Below are 17,143 nucleotides of genomic sequence, written 5' to 3'. Positions count from 1 at the left end.
TCTCTTTTTGTATATAAAAGTAAACTGAGGCACAAGAGAGCAAGTCACTACCAGAGGTATCCATAGTTGCCATGTGGCAGGGCTCAGGCAGTCTGGCATCTGCATCACACTGCCCTTTGCCAGCTGCAAAGATTTGCCCTTAGCCTCTCCTCACTGAAGGATCAGATCCTTCTGGAGCCCCTTCCACTCTGACTCTGGTTCCCTGGTCTTGGTTTGGACATATTCCTCAAAGATTCAATGGAAGAAACTTCCAGTACAATCATCATCCTTCTCTTGGGAAGATATAGACAAGGTTTTGGATGCATCAGTAAAAATTGTTGAATATTTTTCTACAAAGCCAAATGATTTTTTAAAAGAAAACCAACTGGATGAAGGTGCTTTGGGCTTAGCTTCATTACAAAACTGGACTGCATCCAGAGATGTGGTCTATTTTTGCCTGAATAGTTACTTCTCTGGAGCTCAAACAAATAAACAAAAGGCTCGTACTTCTGCAGCTGAATTCTTTACCATGGAAAGCAGACAGGCAGCAGGAGGCATTAGACTGACTTTTACACTATCTATGGAGATATTTCCTGCCTACATCTATTTTGAAGCTACTACATCATGCTAATTTTACTATTAGTATCCAAGCACAAGGGTAACACATGAGATACATGAGATACAACCTATTTCAAAATGATAGAATTAAAAAAAAAAAAGATTTCTCAGACAATTTAACTTTCAGTGAATATTTCACCAATAGAGATGGAGATAGATTTATTTCAGCATCAGGAATAAGTACTTAAGATAATTTCTCAGGCCAACTATCAATTTTTTATTCAACAGACATATATTCAGAACTTTTTGAATAAGAAGAATGAACTGATACTTATATTCTAGCCAAACAAAATTTACTGAAAATTAACTTTTGGGCTAAGCCAGTGGGAAGTACTATTATGAAACTATCTTATTTGAGTCTAAGATGGGTCTAACTATTTTTCCCACTTTACAAGTAAAGAGACTGAAAATCATAACTGACTTGAAGTCATGCAGCCAATTCATTGGTAGAGCCAAGCTTCAGATTCTCTGACCACATAGCCTGTAATTCTTAATCAATGTGCGTTGCTGTCAATGAGAATGTTTTCTTCTCTTCAAGTGTTTATCTGTGATAGAGAGATGATGCATACAAAAAAATGACTACCCTTAAGGCAGAGTAGAGTGTAGACCATTAATCAAGGGAAGACAACACTGGTAGTAGATATGGGAGGGGAAGGTAAATGGGAAAGAATGCTCAGAGTAAAGAAATTACAACTAGTAGTGGGAAAGTTAGTATTTCAACAGAGTCATTAAGAATTTTAATCAAAAGGCCTGAAGGGAATATATCTTAGCCATAGGAAATGTTAGATGCTAAGACTCAGAGGAGCAGAAACCCAGAAAGAAATCTTAATGAATTTGACTCGCAGTAACCTTGGAGAAACAGAAAGGTAAGACACAGGACTCAACCAGTCTGCCTCAAACCTCGTCACAGGTGTTCAAAAATAAGCAAGCATAACAGCTCCTGAGCATCTACCCCAGCCAGGATGCCATAAAGACCTTTGCACATCCATGTTCGTTGCAGCACTATTCATAATAACCAAGTTGTAGAAACAGCCCAGATGCCTTACAATAGATGAGTAGATCAAGAAAAGGTGATCCTTTACACAATGGAAATTTATACAGCCATTAGAAAGAATAATATGTCATTTGCAGGGAAATGGCTGGACTTAAATTATTTTAAGTGAAGTAAGCCAAGCTCAGAGACACAAATGGTGCATGATTTTTCTCATAGGCAGAAACTAGATCTAAAAGCATGATAAATTATACATGTCTGTTGGAATTCACACACAGTGAGGCCAAAGGAGGCTACTCTTAGGAGAGGAACACAAAAGCACAATGTCTATGTGCATCTGATCATAAAATCATATTTATCAAAATGAACTCCAGAGAATGGAAACACAAAGTTATTTTTTTCTCTTTTTGCTGTTTTTGTTTTCTTTTCTTTTTGTTCTATTTGTTTATTTATATGTCTTTGGGACTCTAAGGGTAGGCACAGAAATGGACAGAGAAAGAATGAACAAATGCAGCAATGGGACTCATTAGTGGTAATATTTTGAAAATGAACTATCCAATTTGTGTGGGGGGATGGAGGGAAAAACTGGGAAAGAGTGAGGTTAAGGGTGACACAGTCAAAAAAGAAATGTACTCTAAACCTGGATTATGAAACTGTAAGCCCTTTAAATATCACCTCTTTAATAACAATAAAAATATGTAAAACTAAAAGAATTCCTTTGAGAAAGGCAATAAAAGCCAGATTGGGAATCCCCTGAATGTTACAATGAAAGGTTAGATACCCTCTGTGTAAGGTGCTAAGGATAAACTATTGAGAAGAAATGTTTGAGCATTACCCTGTTCAGGAGTTGGATGAGCTTACATAGAGATTGGAGGTCAGAGTAGATGAGCAGTCAGACAAGAAGGAATAAAGCTGAAGATACTGAGGTGAAAAAGAAGGCATGATTACCAAGGATTTCCCCACTTACAACCTCACCTTCCTCGCCTTTCCTGTAGACAGCATATAATTCTTGTAATGGTTCTAATCATGCTGGGTATAAACAAAAGAGGAATACAAATTAATGAATTATCTAACACTGTATCTATATGAATAACTAGTGGGTAATCCCAGTCACTTGCCTGGAATTTTCCAGTATCTCCCTTGGCAACAGTTTAAGACTGAACATTTCAATCTTAGACTGACTTTTTCCTAAAGACATTGGAGTCTGATAAAGCCAAGTTTCTATCTTCAAATTAACTTCAAACTAACTTTTTCATAGGTCAGTGCTCTTCTGTTCTTCTTTCTGCCCTAACCAGGGATCCATTACATTGAAGTTTAAGTCTGAGAGTATTGGTAATATTCTCTGGATTCTGGAGAGGGAAAAGATATTGTAGAGCTTGACCCTGTACCCCACAGTTTCATAGTTAGAAAAGTCTTTACTGTACTTGAAAACCCATTCCAATAGAAAGGAATCTCCACAAAATATTTCATGTTCTCACTTTAGGACTAAGAGTAATGTGGTTGTATGGGCAGTTGTAAATGGGGGATACAACAGGCTCAAACAGTAAGAGCCTCCCTTCTTCTGTTTCCTTTCCATATTAGAGAGAATGCAGACAATGAACCTCACATGTCGGGTTCTATTTTCCTAGGCCCCTGCTTCAGTATTTCCATGTTGGAAAGGAAATGGGATACTGAATAAATTCTATTCCAAATTTTCCCTTTTGGGGAGCAAAAGCTCTGTGTTTGGGGGAGACTCTGTGTGTGTGTGTGTGTGTGTGTGTGTGTGTGTGTGTGTGTAAATATAATCAGATCTAGGTAGCTGAGTATTTACCATAGAAATTTCAACCATAATATATTACTAAATGAAAACCATCTCAAAGCAGTATTAGAGTAGAAGAGTACATACACATCCCAAAATGATGGTAATACTTAACTTACCAGTGAAATTCTGTTTTTAATCTTCTTTTTCTTTGCCTATACTTTCTAACATTTATGTGGTTTCTTTTAAAATTGCTTCTGTAACTAGAAAAGGCAGTTTCTCAAAAATTGAAAATTTATGAAGGGAACTCGAATAGGCATAGCCGAGTGAGTATTCTCTCTAGGCTTTTTTTTTTTTTTCTGAACAAGGCAATGTTTTACTAGAGCACAATGGTAAATCACAACCTGGGCTCTCTGGCACATGGCTCCTCACTTCTGAAGGCACTATCATTATCCATCATATCACTCCCCATAAATAGGACAGATCATGCATAAGCACTCTCCTTTTTCCCTTGGGAGAATCATCCAGAAAGACAGAACACAATCTCATCCACATAGAGAAATCCAAGGACATTCAATACTACCAAAACCCACCAGAACTCTGTCTATACAGGCAACCATATAAGTCACTTCCTCTGTGAAATGATGCTGCAGATCCATATAGCTTGCTCACAAGATTCTCTACAAGTTTTCCTATCAGCATGCTCATCTTTCTTTTACTGATCAGAGGCCAAGACATGCACCATTCATACTTCAGCTGTCCTTTCTCCCTCTGGGTCATTCTTTCAGCTAGACTATAGAGAAACAAACCTAAAACCTATGAGTCTCTTGTAGGATTCTTATGTCCTTTGACAGCAAATCAGTCACAGATAGAATGCCTCTCAATTTTAATTCACTAACCACACATTTCAGGGTGAAGTCAAAATGGGATTTATTTTATTTTATTTTTTATTGTCGGGTAATGTACAGAGGGGTTATAGTTACATTTGCCAGATAGTAGTGCATTGCTTCTCACACATTGATATTTCTTCTCCTATTTTTGTCCCCATTTCCCTCTCCCCACCCCTCCCAATCATCTTGTTTTCCCCCCAAAATGGGAATTTTTTAATGCGCAAACATTGCCAGGTGCCAGTGGCTCATGCTTATAATCCTAGCTATTCAGAAAGCTGAGAATGTGAGGACTACAGTTCAAAACCATCCCAATTAACCATGAAAAGCTGGAAATGGAGCTCCACACTCTCTTGATCCACTCAAGTGGTAGATTTTGCTAACTTTGAGCAAAATACTAAGAAAGACTTGATTTTAAGCCTCAGTACAGGCACAAAATAAGTATTCAATCATTTTCACCACTTCTGTTAGTAGGCCTTTTTGTAACCTGTGTGTCATTTTAAAGTTATCTTCTTTGACAATCCTTTTTAAATACCCATAGTAATCATTATCATTTAAATGAGAGAGAATGTTGACCTATAATTTTTTCTCATAATAGACCATTTCTAAGAGAGAGATCAAAGTGATTTTTGTGTCACACAGAAAGAAAATGTACCATTCAGGATGGAAACATAACTTGAGAGAAGGAGGAGGAGGACGATGACGACGAGGACAACATTCTTTACGGGGAAGTAAGCGCCCAAGAATAAATATGAATGCAAAATAAACCTCAGATGCAAAGACAGAACTAGGGGAATTAAAGCCACCACTGAAGTCTAGGATGCACTAACATCACTACCCAGAAGCCTGTGCCAAATGCTTTAGATTCCACCTTCCCAAGCAGAGGTGCTAGTTCTAGCTGTAGGTTTGGATTCAATCAACAATGAAGAAACTGCATCCTTCTCACTCAACTGCTAACAAGAGGCTCATCTTTACCTTAACTCTTCCTTAAATAAAAGAGAAATATTCAGCAAGTATGCTGATTCTGCTAAGATTGATGAGAATAATCATCTTAGTTTTAGTGTGAACTAAAGATGGATGAATATTATTTTGTGAATGATAGCCATCATAAGCCAAAAGACTTGACTATCCCTGAGTCAGAGCTGTAATGTACATGGTTGCCCCCAGTGCCTGAAAGCCTGAAGGTATCCAGGAAGAAGGGAACTGACAGTAGACTACAGGGAGAGAGGAGACAGAGAGGTAGAGACCTTACACTACTATTGAAAGGGAGAGAGAGAGAGAGAGAGAGAGAGAGAGAGAGAGAGAGAGAGAGAGAGAGAGAGAGAGAGAGAGAGAGAGAGAGCGCTAATTATAACAGCTTGCTGCAGTTAGATCTTCAGATTTTCTTTAATTGAGAGGCTTGTTGCCTTCCTTGGTTATTTAATGTAAGGATCAGGCTCACAGGGGGAGAGGAGGTAGGACCCTTCAGTTAGTTGGGATATTTGGAACAAGAAGCCCACTGAAGTGACCATACTCTGAGCCAATTGAAGTGGCCACACACTATCAGAGTCCAGTGCCTATTTAATACTGGAAGAGCTGCTGCAAAGGCTGATACAATATCCCACACCTTTTGCTTCTTTCTTTTCAAAGAGCATCCTGTGATCATGAAGAGATGAGTTCCATGAAATATTTCAGAACAAGAGCCTCTCAATTTTCCTCAGATTGGATCCCATCAGTAGAAATGTACACTCCTGTCCAAAGGTAGGACTTAATATGGTTTCACTGGGCTTCATCTTAGGAAAGACACTAGCTTCAACAGCCTAAAAAAATAATGAGTACCCAATACAAATGGAGAAACAGATTTTCTATGCAAAATAAACTTCTGAAACTCATACACTTTGATTCTAGAAAAGATCCAACTAAAAAAAGACCTAGGGCATCTATAGTATGTAAATTATTTGGATTGCATTACTAATGATCCAGTACACTAATGCCAAACCTTTACTCCATCTTCTGCTACCTATTCTGTCACTGAGTGATTAAAGTGGTTGTTTAGAAGAAATGATCCAGTTGGTCATTTCCCTTCTCCTGTAATAATGTTAATTCGTATGTGAAGGTGTGTGTGTGTGTGTGTGTGTGTGTGTGTGTGTGTGTGTGTGTGTGTCCTAATGCTTAAATGCAGGACTTAAAAAAATGAGATTTTTTGCTCAAGGTTGGTGCTCCAGCACTTGAGCCACAGCTCCAATACCAGCTTTACTGGTAGCTAATTGGATATCAGTGTCTTACAGACTTTCTTGCGTGAGCTGGCTTTGAACTGCGATCCTCAACCTCCTAAGTAGCTAAGATTATAAGTGTGCTCCACTGGTGCCAAGCAATAATGCCATTTATAAAAATCTAAGACCCAAATGAATCTAAGCTACCATTTCAAAAATGTTGATTGAGCTCCTGTGTGCCAAGCAACAATTTCTGGACACTAGAACATTAAAGATAGTTAAAGAAAAGTCCTATTCTACATGAGTCCTAATCTGAGTGGTTGTCAGTCAGATCACTAAGCATGTGATCATGTAAGGACAGGTGTGTGTGTGTGTGTGTGTGTGTGTGTGTGTGTGTGTGTGTATGTATGTGTTATAAGAATAAAATGCTATAGTACTACAATTATGGGACTCCCTAATTCTGAAAGGTAGAGAAAGGGCATTTGGGATAGCCTTCAATTGATAGTGAAATAGAGGAAGAGTTGTTCCAAAATACAATAATTTGTCCAGCATTTCATAGCATAAAACCTGATATCTGCTCACTAAATGCTTACCATGCATATTTTTGTTTGGTTTCATTTCATCTCATGTTTTCTTTTTGTTTGGGATTAATTTTTATGATAAACACCTTGGATATTAATAGATTCTCTTTTATTAAGGCCTACATTGCCCTTGGGTTTAGCTGGGGTCACATTATAAATCTTTCTCATCTCTTTTCCTTGCTACTAACTTTTGTTAAATAAGATCCTGTAAAAGTGACACAGTGACACTTAATAGCAAACCCAATGCATAAAACTGCTGAAGTGTTTGAAAAATATAAAAGCTTTATGACAATACACATCAATTCATACAGAATATGGAACATCCTGGAACATTACTGAGATTGGCTAGAAACAAATCCATCATAAACCTTAGCTTTACACAAGTAGAAATAGCAATTACATAAAATCAGGGGATTTTTACAACCAATACTTTATATGTTAGGTCTTCATACCACGGATGGTTCATTATCATTTGATAACTTTGTCATCTTATTTTTGAGATCTAATACTGGTAGTACCCAGATGAATGATGGGCAAAAAAAAAATCATGATTATTTTTGGTAACACAACCAACTACCTCCTTCCAAAATGAAAAAAAATATATCATGGGAATTTACATTTATTATTCCACATGCTTTCTAGATAATTATCATTTGTCTTTTAGGCTTATCCATGAAAGAAATCTGATAACAGATAGGCAAAATTAAATCAAATGCTTTTAGCAGGCACTAAATGAATTCCCCCCACGAATGTTTACATCACCATGCTATCCATATCTAGATCCTCTGTGGTTTGTTCCAATGGGTTCTTTTTCCTGAAATGATGTTTAAAGTGCCTTATGAATCAGCTAATTATACAATAACCTTTACTAGAGGTAAAACCAGAATTATACGGATGGAGGACAGGTTTTTCTAATCCTCATTTTAAACTACATCTATCTCTTCAATCAAGACAAGACAAACAATTGGTGAACAAGCTACCAACAGCTAAAGCCAATTCATAAATTTGTTTTATAGGACATATAAGTTAATGAGAGTTAAAAATTGAGAGATCTCTATTTTCATAAACTACAGGTCATGTATATAGACATCATTACCATTTATTGTTAATAGTACAATGTAGCCCAAAATTATAATCCTTACCGTGTCAACCGCTTATGACACAGTGAAGTCATTTTTAGGGGGTTTCAACATATCCTTTATGAAAAAAGGCAGGCAGGTATATATAAATAAATAATCCTGAGCTAGTCCATCATTGTTTCACTCTATGTAATTGAGTTCAAAAAATCTTAATTTTTCTGGGTTTTGTTGCCCCACAACTATAATACTAGCTGTTTAGGCAGCTAAGATGGATCTAAAGATCAAAGTTCAAAGCTAGCCTGAGCAAACATGAGGCTCTAATCGTCAATTAAGCAGTAAACACACACACACACACACACACACACACACACACACACACACACACACGGAAGGTGTGGCTCAAGTGATGTAGCATCAACTGAGTGGAAAAAGTTAAGCAAGAATATGAGGCCCCAAGTTCAAGCCCAATACCAAAACAAAACAATAACCGTGAATTATATTTCATTTTGTTTTTCTGTTGTTTATAAAGGGTCCAATGAAGGCATCAAATGAGACACATCTGTCTTGACTTATTCTGTGATATTTGGTTAAAGCAAACAAAATCTTCCTTTCCTTTTCCAAGGCTTTCTCCACGCCTGTTTTCTGCCTTGCTACCCCTACAGTTTTTGTACCTTCACAGGCTCTCAGACAGATATTTATCATTCGATGCAAAAAAGCAGGTGGAGTATTCAGCTTCCTGGTTCCCATTACACATTAGCATCTGGGGAAAAAAGACCTAGTTTGCGGTGTTCACTTGTTTGGCCACGTGGGTTAGCCTGCAGGCTGAGGTGTGATCTGACAATTCCTATCAGATGAGTCCGTTGTGATGGGAATCTTAACGTTCTTGGGGAACATTTGTCAATGTGATTCTGAAAAAAAAAATTCAGGGCATTTTACAGCAAACTCTATGACAAGGAAAGAGCACTCACTGTGGTTGTCGGGGCCATTTAGTCTATTAGTCAACCTCAGTTGTGTCACAGGATGTAATCTGTAGGTGAAATCTGATACTTGAGTGGATGCTAGCAAATAAATTTACATTTTTTAAAAATTTCTTTTTGTTTATTTTTCATACTGGGGGGCTTGAACACAGGAGCTCCACTTCTGTTGGAGATGAGAATCTCACAGACTTTTCTGCCTGGGCTGGCTTTGAACCACAACCCTCAGATCTCAGCCCCCTGAGTAGCTAAGGCTGCAGACATAAGCCACCTGCACCCAGCACATTGACATGTTTTGATGCAGAGTTTCAGACCTGTCCTAGAAGGGATATTGAGAGGCTGAGATGGACTTTCAGATTCTCTCCTAGCTTTCTTTTCCTGTGGTTCTCCCATATCCTCCCTGAGCTAGCAAAGAATGACCACTCCAGTCATGGAAAAAAGAACCCATTTTCATCAAGTAAGCCCTTCTCTGATCCTCTTCCTTCATTTTCCTCCTTGTCTTCCTCCTGACACTGGCTTTTAAACTCAAGGCTATGTACTTGCTAGTCAAGCACTCTACTACTTAGCCCTTTTTTACTGCAGTCATTATTCAACTGTGGTCTCATGATTTTACCCGGGCCCAGTTTCAGATTTTGAGCATCCAGCTGCCCACTCCCAAACATCTGGGATGTCAGGTGTACCACTACAATCAACTCCAGTTGTAGAACCTGATGTCTCAACCACTGCTCTCATCCCTTCCTAACTTCAATCCTGATTTCTACCCTCTGAGTAGATGGGATTGCAGGCGCGTGCCAATAGACCCAGCTCTGATCCTTCTTTCCATCAGTTTTTTTTTTCCTTTTCCCTAGCTCCAAGACAGAAAAAAAATATTTTCTACATATTTAGCAGTGAGATTGCAAAACCCATTAGCAATCAGATCTATAAATTGCTGATATATATTTAAGCAATAAAGAAAAATGTTTAAGAGAGAAAGACAAAGTCTAAATTGCTGTAGTTCAGAAAGTTTGAAGCAGCCTGTGAAGACAGCCCTTTTTACTTTCCTGGATAAGCCATTAGGCCTTGTGACATTCCCAAAGGAGCCACAAGCTCACCCACCAACCCAGAAGAGAAAAGACAGGCATTTTGGAGTGATGTTGAGTATCCATTATGTTAAGAGCATCAGAATAATGTCTGGTTCCCTAACTACCTCCGTATCTTACTTTCTTTTACCTTGAGACCAACAAGCTTACAAGGCAGACACTCTACTACTGAGCCACACCTCCAGTCCATGATTTCCAATGGCTAATTTTCAGATAAGGTCTCATTTCTCACATACACCTGGATGGTTCCTGCATTTGCATATTTCAGACTTCTGGCCATAGTGAGAATAATTGGCACATGCTACCATATCCATCTCCTCATTTGAGAAGGGGTCAACATGAATTTTCCTGCCTTGGTTGGATTAGAACCTCAGTGGTCCCACCTCAGCCACTCGAAAAGCAAGGATGACAGGCAAGAGTCTCCAGTGCCCAACTGAAAGGGCTTCTTTTTTTTTTTTTACTTTTTTCACATATTTTTATTGTAATTAATAGAAGGGTTACATTATATTCACCAGATAGAAGGTGCATTACTTCACATATATGGATACCCTCTCTCATGTCTTGGTCCCCATTTCCCTCCCTCCACCCCCACCACTCATCTTGTTTTCCCCCTTCCCTATCCAATTTCAAATAACCAAATACACATATATACAATATATCAGATAACAAGGTGAAATGCTGTAAAAAATGAGATAGCCAACAATCACTCATTATGGCTTTTGTTTCTATGACCTAGAGGTCCTCTGAAAAGACTTTTTAATGTCTGCTATCTTCATCTTTATGCCTGTCCTCTTGTAGAAGTTCTGTTAACATCTCGTCTTCCCCTGAAATGCTCTCCCTAACTCCTAACAAGGCTTTTGGGTTCCTGGTTAGAAGTCACCCTTTTCAGAGATGCCTTTACCAATCTCCCACCTCTCTAAGCATTCGGCTGCCCTTGCAAGAGAATGCGTGATATCTTTGGTCACTATCCACATCCAAAAGTAGCATTTACCAAAGAGTGTTTTGATACTGAGCCTTACCAAGTGAGAATGAAGTTTGGTAACACACTAACATATTTATTTTTCTTCTTTGCTGGTACTAGGACTTGAACTCAGAGCCTCGAGTTCTTGCTTAGCTTTTTAGATCAAGGCTAGTGCCACTCTACTGCATCTTCACGTGTAGCTTTTTGATGGTGAGTTGGAGATAATTATCTATGGAATTTGTCTGCCTGGGCTAGCTTCAAACCTTGATCCTCAGATCTCAGATTTTTGAGTAACAAATTTTACAGTAACGATCTATCAGTACTCAGCTCATTTTTTAAATTCTTCCAGCTTATTTATCTATAATAATCCTAGCTGCCTTTCACAATGTTGGGTGCATAATATGAAAAATCAAATCTACTCAGAAAGTCGCCTCAGATACAGAAAGACAAATATCACATATTTTCTTTCATGTATGGAAACTAAAAAGGAAAGAGGCAAAAGATGACCTGAAAATAGAAGAGAGATTACTAGTAACTAGGAAGGGAGTTGAAAGAGAGAGGGAGTGAGGACGAGGGGAGAGAAATAGAAGGAGGAGTGAGTATGATCAATTCATGGTATATTCACATTATAATTTGTACAATTATGTTCTAGTAACTATAATAGAAACACTCTAAAAAGTGCAGATTAATCTTCCCATGGCAATCTCACAGAGACCAATGTATGCATTGGAAAGTCAGTTTACTAGTTATGTTGACAGCAAGTCTTTTACAAAATATGCCTATCGATGTGTCCTGAATAATGTAACATGTCAAATCTCAGAAAAGTTATCTGGAAAACAGAGTAGCAGGAGAAGGCAATGGTAGAATTCAGATATTTCACATATTTTTTCATTAAAATTCCCTTCACCTTTACAAAAGCCCAGCATGAAATCCAAATATTCCAAGTTTTCTGGCTAATGCTACATTTACACATTGTGGCATTTGGACAGGCATTGCCAACATTTGCCTATAGTGGGTGATTTCTACCTTTCTAATGGATAGCTTTTCTTTCCTCTTTCTTTTTTTCTTTCTTTCTTTTTTTCTCTCTCTTTCTTTGTTTCTTTCTTCCTAACTTTCAGCTTGGGGGCTGTCCTGGAGCTCTTCAGCTCAAGGCTGGTACTCTACCACTTTGAGTCACAGCTCCACTTCTGTTTTTCTGGTGGTTAACTAAGTATAAGAGTTTCATGGACTTTCATGTCCAGGATGGCTTTCAACAGAGATCCTCAGATCTCAGCCTTCTGAGTAGCTAGGATTATAGGAGTGAGCTACCAGAACCTGCATGCTAGAAGGCTTAATACTAAATCTTACTGAGTTGACCTCGGCCGGTTCTCCTTACACACCTCTGATCCATTCAATGATGAATTATGAGTATTCTCTTCATTCATCAATTTCCAAATTGATTAATTTCCAAATTGAAGGCACGTACCCATAACCTCCTGGTTTCCTCTGTGGACATCAGCCTAAACCAGAGTCCTGGACTGATACATTCTAAACTCAACATCCAATGAATCTTGCTGCTGATCCAGTCAGAACTCTGTGCCCAGTTCTAAAGTTCTGAATTTTGCCTGCCTTTCATAGCCTCATTAGGCAGCTGTTATCATTATCTGAAATTGTTTTTTTCACCTATGGCTGGGTCACTGCCTTAAATATAGGTGCTATTCAATTCAGTCTTATTACTCTCTTCATCATAGCTCCTTGATGCTACTGGAAAACATCTCAGGTGCCAGAACCTGCTCTTTACCACCTCTACCTTTCTGTTTCTCTCCCTCACACAAGCCCATCATAGCACTTAACTGCACCTGACAGGCCATCTAATCTGCAGATCTGAACCCTTCTGTTCCCTCATCTCCAGCTCAGTCTTTTTCCTTTTCTTTTTTCTTTTCTTTCTCCTCTCCTCTCCTTTACTTACTTCCCTTCTCTGTTCTTTTGTGCCAGTACTAGGGCTTGAATGTGAATACTATCTTTGAGCTTTTTTACTCAAGGCTAGCACATCTAGTACATGAACCACAGCTTCACTTCTGACTTAAAATATATCTATATCTATATCTATATCTATATCTATATCTGCCTTGGTGCTTGGTTCAGCCTATCTTTTCTAAGTTCTCATACTCAACCAAGGTGAAAATACAGGATGATTTCATTTTTATTTTCTAGCTGTTCCTAATGACATTAGGTAGTTACATAATAAAGATGAAGTAAAAGTCACGATATTACTTAGGAGTTCATTTCTGCTCCTTTGAAATGACACAAACTCAGTCCACAATAACAGAAATTCCTAAACTCTAACATCGAAATGAATACTCATTGACAGAGTCAGAAAAGCACGCCCTATTTAATGAGTGCCTGTCACCAACACAGCAAATGTCTTTGCCTCTTGATTCCTATGTGAACATGCTGGAGCCTGGGCTGTGGGTGTATCTCAGTGGTAGAGCACTTGCCTAATTTAGGCAAGATTCTAGGATTGACTGTAATTATCAAAATGTGAGTGTGTGCGTGCGCGCACGCGTGTGTGTGTGTGTGTAAACTGTTAATCTGGTGGTTTCAAAAGTCTTCTCCGACTCTAAAACATTCTAGAACCACAAAGGGGATCCACTTTCTAGGTGCCAGAGTATGTTTCCTTGTTTATACATTTAGAGCTCTCTATTTTCTCTGACAAGCAAAAGTGTATTGTACCACTATCTATGAATGATTAATGATGTGGCTTGTGAACTTGAACCAAAGATTGTTCACCAAAAGATGTTAGGTTGAGAAATTCCTAGGCTTGCAAGCAAAAGAAATGAGCCACTTCCTCCCCCAGCCGCCTGCTCACCTGCAGGCCCACGCCGCCGAGGTCATACTCAGACCCTCAGGAGAGGGAGCAGCTGGGTCCTGCTGGCATTGCACTATTGGCTTCTCCTCAGCTTGTGTTGCAGCCGATCTGAGGCTACCCAGCCGTGACTTGGCTGCCCTCCAACTAGATTATAAATTCCTCAAGGGCAGGGAACACATCCTTTATATTTTTCCTGTATCCATATGGTCCAGGATTTAAATTTAAAAAAAAAAAAAAAAGGCTTTTGGGCTGCTTGCCCAAGCCAGCTAGAAGCTGGAGAATGCTACCCACCCCCATCTCCAGCCAGCCTCCTCCCATGTAATCGCAGAGGAAGACATTCAGGAATACCTTTGGGAAGTGCCTTCCTCCTCCCAGCCTGGGAAGATGCATAAGTAGTTCTTGCTCTCTGCACATGAAGGGGAGGCTGCAGCTCACTGATGTATGGAATGAGACATTCCTGGCCCAGAAGGATGCTAGGGCAGCCAAAGCACTTGGCTGTGTTCCTATTCCATTTCCATGATCTCCTGAGCTGGCAGCACCCTCCCAGGTAAAGCCAGGCCAGTCACAGACCGTGCCTGGCACCAGCAGTATGGCCAAAATCCGTGTGATGAGAAACACCCCAGGCAGAACCAACAGGGCTCTACCTGGACAGCTGCTCAGCTACAGCAGATCAGCCAACCTTCTCACTAACACAGCCCTGCTGTGCTTCGGAGAAGTCCAGAGCTTCAGAAAGGGAAGAAAATACCGCAGATTTTACATATCCCAGTAGTCTTACATCTTTAATTTAGTACAACTTTACTCCTACCCTCTAGCATATTTCAATGAGTAGCACCCAGCTGGGTGAATTATCAGTTATTAATTAATGATTCATGATTCCCACTTCCTCTGGTTAGATTAGAAACCAAGGTTTGTTGTGCATACTAGTTTTGTTTCTTTATAATCTATTATTATTATTATCACCATCATTATTGTTATCATTACTAAAGTAATATATGTGCATGGTTAAAAAAATAACACGATGTAAATAGTAGAGACTGAGAACGACTTTAAAGTTCTTTTTTCTCATTCTTTTCTATCCCCAGCTTGACTCTTTCTGCCATGATTCCTAGTGTAAATCAACAGATGTGTATGTGTGAAAACATCTAAATACTTACTGTATCTCGTGTACATGTACATACGCCCAGAAAAACTACTATATGCATAAATGTACATAAAACACAAATGTATTCATATACATATACATTTCTGTTCACAAACTGGTAGGAGTACAATCACTCAAGACATTCTTCATTCATATGAACACAATTAAATCAATTTTTCCTTTCAATAGGTTCCTAATATTCGATTTCACAGCCATGCCATAATCCATTATGCAGTTCTCTGGGGCTACATATTTATAATTGTTTTTGGAATTTAGTTAGGCTCAATTTCCAGTGCACCAACTGCTCCAGCTATTCTACCACCATGGTTACTGCTTATTGGTTAAAGTTTTGTGCATTCATGGGACTTTCTTGGCCTTGGTTGCATGCTGCTCTCAAGGCCCTTATTTGCTGTGCTCATTGGCTTCTACATCTCATGGACTGCACCCGCTTGGGCTGGCTTCTTGCCAGACAAATGTACTATCCATTCAGCCCTACTAACCTCTGCTGATTCCTTCCTGTGCAACTCTTGGTTTTGATTCTGCAGGCTATGTTTCATCTCTGACCCTGAGAGATGGGTGTCACACTTCAGTCATTCTCTAGACAACTAAGCGCTGACTAAGCGCAGGTGGACCACCAATGACTGCATAAGTTACACTCTTCTAGTTCAAATGACCATATCTTCTGAGCCCCAAAGAGCCACATTCAATCCTGTCTCTTTCAACATCTCTCCTCCCAATTATCATCCCATCTCAGAGCCATGGTGCGATTCCATGTTGCCCTAAGTTTCTGAAGGAAAAGAATTTCCAGGCAGTGTCATTAAAGAGATTCTCCCCTTTAACTACACTACTTTTGGCACAGAAATATAAATCTCTTGTATGAACATTCTTCTCCATATTATGGAGCAAGGAATACAATGATTCCTGATAATGCAGCAACTTCAAATCACTACTATCCCATTGAAAAAGTGCCTTAGGATCTCAAATTTTGCTAGCATCTTTCAACCCCCTCATATCTGGACTATACAGTCCTAAACATATAAATATCTTTATACAGACAGCAACATGTACAGGCTTTCTTGTGTCTTAGGAAACTGGGTAAAATGACTCATTGGAAGCTCTGTGCAGAATGTCAGAATGACCTCACACAAAAACCATGCAAAATCTCCAAGAGCAAGATGTCAATCACAGAGGAAAAATCGATCTGTGAAGCTCCTGGCTAACTAAGAAATCCTTTCCCTCGTCCTTAAAGGCCCAACACTCTTTTTTCCCCTCCTGAATGGTGGCACCCTTTATTTAGACACAGCCTGCTGACTGCTCCATCCAGCTGTTTAAGTGAAGCCAGCCGATATCCATCAGGATGTTAGACGAGGGCCAGAAAAACTTTGTGACATGCAGTTCATTTTTCATCTAAGAATTCGATTGAAATTCTATCTCCTTCACCCATGCAGTTTAATTTAATCGATAGAACATCACACTATGTCACATTTAGTATTAAAAATAAATGATGCAGACAAGATATTTGAAAACTGGGCATTTATTGTCGCAGGCATTTTTGACTTTGCAATGGTGGAGGATCCAGCTTGCAGTGTTGGAGAAGCCAAATACAGGAAAATGTCAAGAATGCATTTATTGCTCTGACTTAGTTAGAATTTTAGTCTCAAATTTCCAGCAGATTTCCAAGGCCTTCTAATTCAGCCAAAATTCTCATTAGCAGCAATACCTATCGCAAGCTGAGATGGCTCAGGGAATACCTTTCATGCATATGGATTGCATTAAAAGTCACATATGCCAGATGACTTGGGCAGTAAATCAGTATTTACAGCTGATTATATCACCACTGCTCATTCATACAAATTGAAGCAGCCCCACAGTCCCTAATTCCAAAATACAGTCATAAGGTCAACCTATTAGAGACTTTCGAGTGATAATTTAAAATCTAAATATAGAATAAAACCAACTGGTACAGTCCTAGTCTTTAGCACAAAATCTCAAGGATAGTGTCCAGGCCCTGAGTTCAAGTCCCAAGACTGCCACACAGACACATACACACACAAAATAATACTAATTTTGCCAGG

General features: G+C 39.0%; 1 long non-coding RNA gene across 5 annotated transcripts in view; it reads right to left on the bottom strand.

Annotated features, from left to right (window-relative positions):
• Positions 1-977: 977 nt before the first annotated feature.
• The window catches only part of LOC150068948 (uncharacterized), a 74,301-nt gene continuing 58,135 nt past the window's right edge, over positions 978-17,143 (bottom strand). For all 5 annotated transcript variants that reach the window (XR_016535007.1, XR_016535013.1, XR_016535009.1 and 2 more), the window contains 2 exons: positions 2,564-2,617; positions 978-1,142 (listed from right to left, as the gene is read on the bottom strand). This is a non-coding gene — a long non-coding RNA (uncharacterized LOC150068948). The remainder of the gene's footprint in view (positions 1,143-2,563; positions 2,618-17,143) is intronic.

The sequence above is a fragment of the Megascapheus bottae genome, chromosome 1 (genome assembly GCF_031878675.1).
Source record: "Megascapheus bottae isolate mThoBot1 chromosome 1, mThoBot2.hap1, whole genome shotgun sequence".
Lineage (NCBI taxonomy): Eukaryota > Metazoa > Chordata > Mammalia > Rodentia > Geomyidae > Megascapheus > Megascapheus bottae.
This window is presented reverse-complemented; position numbering and strand designations above follow the sequence as displayed.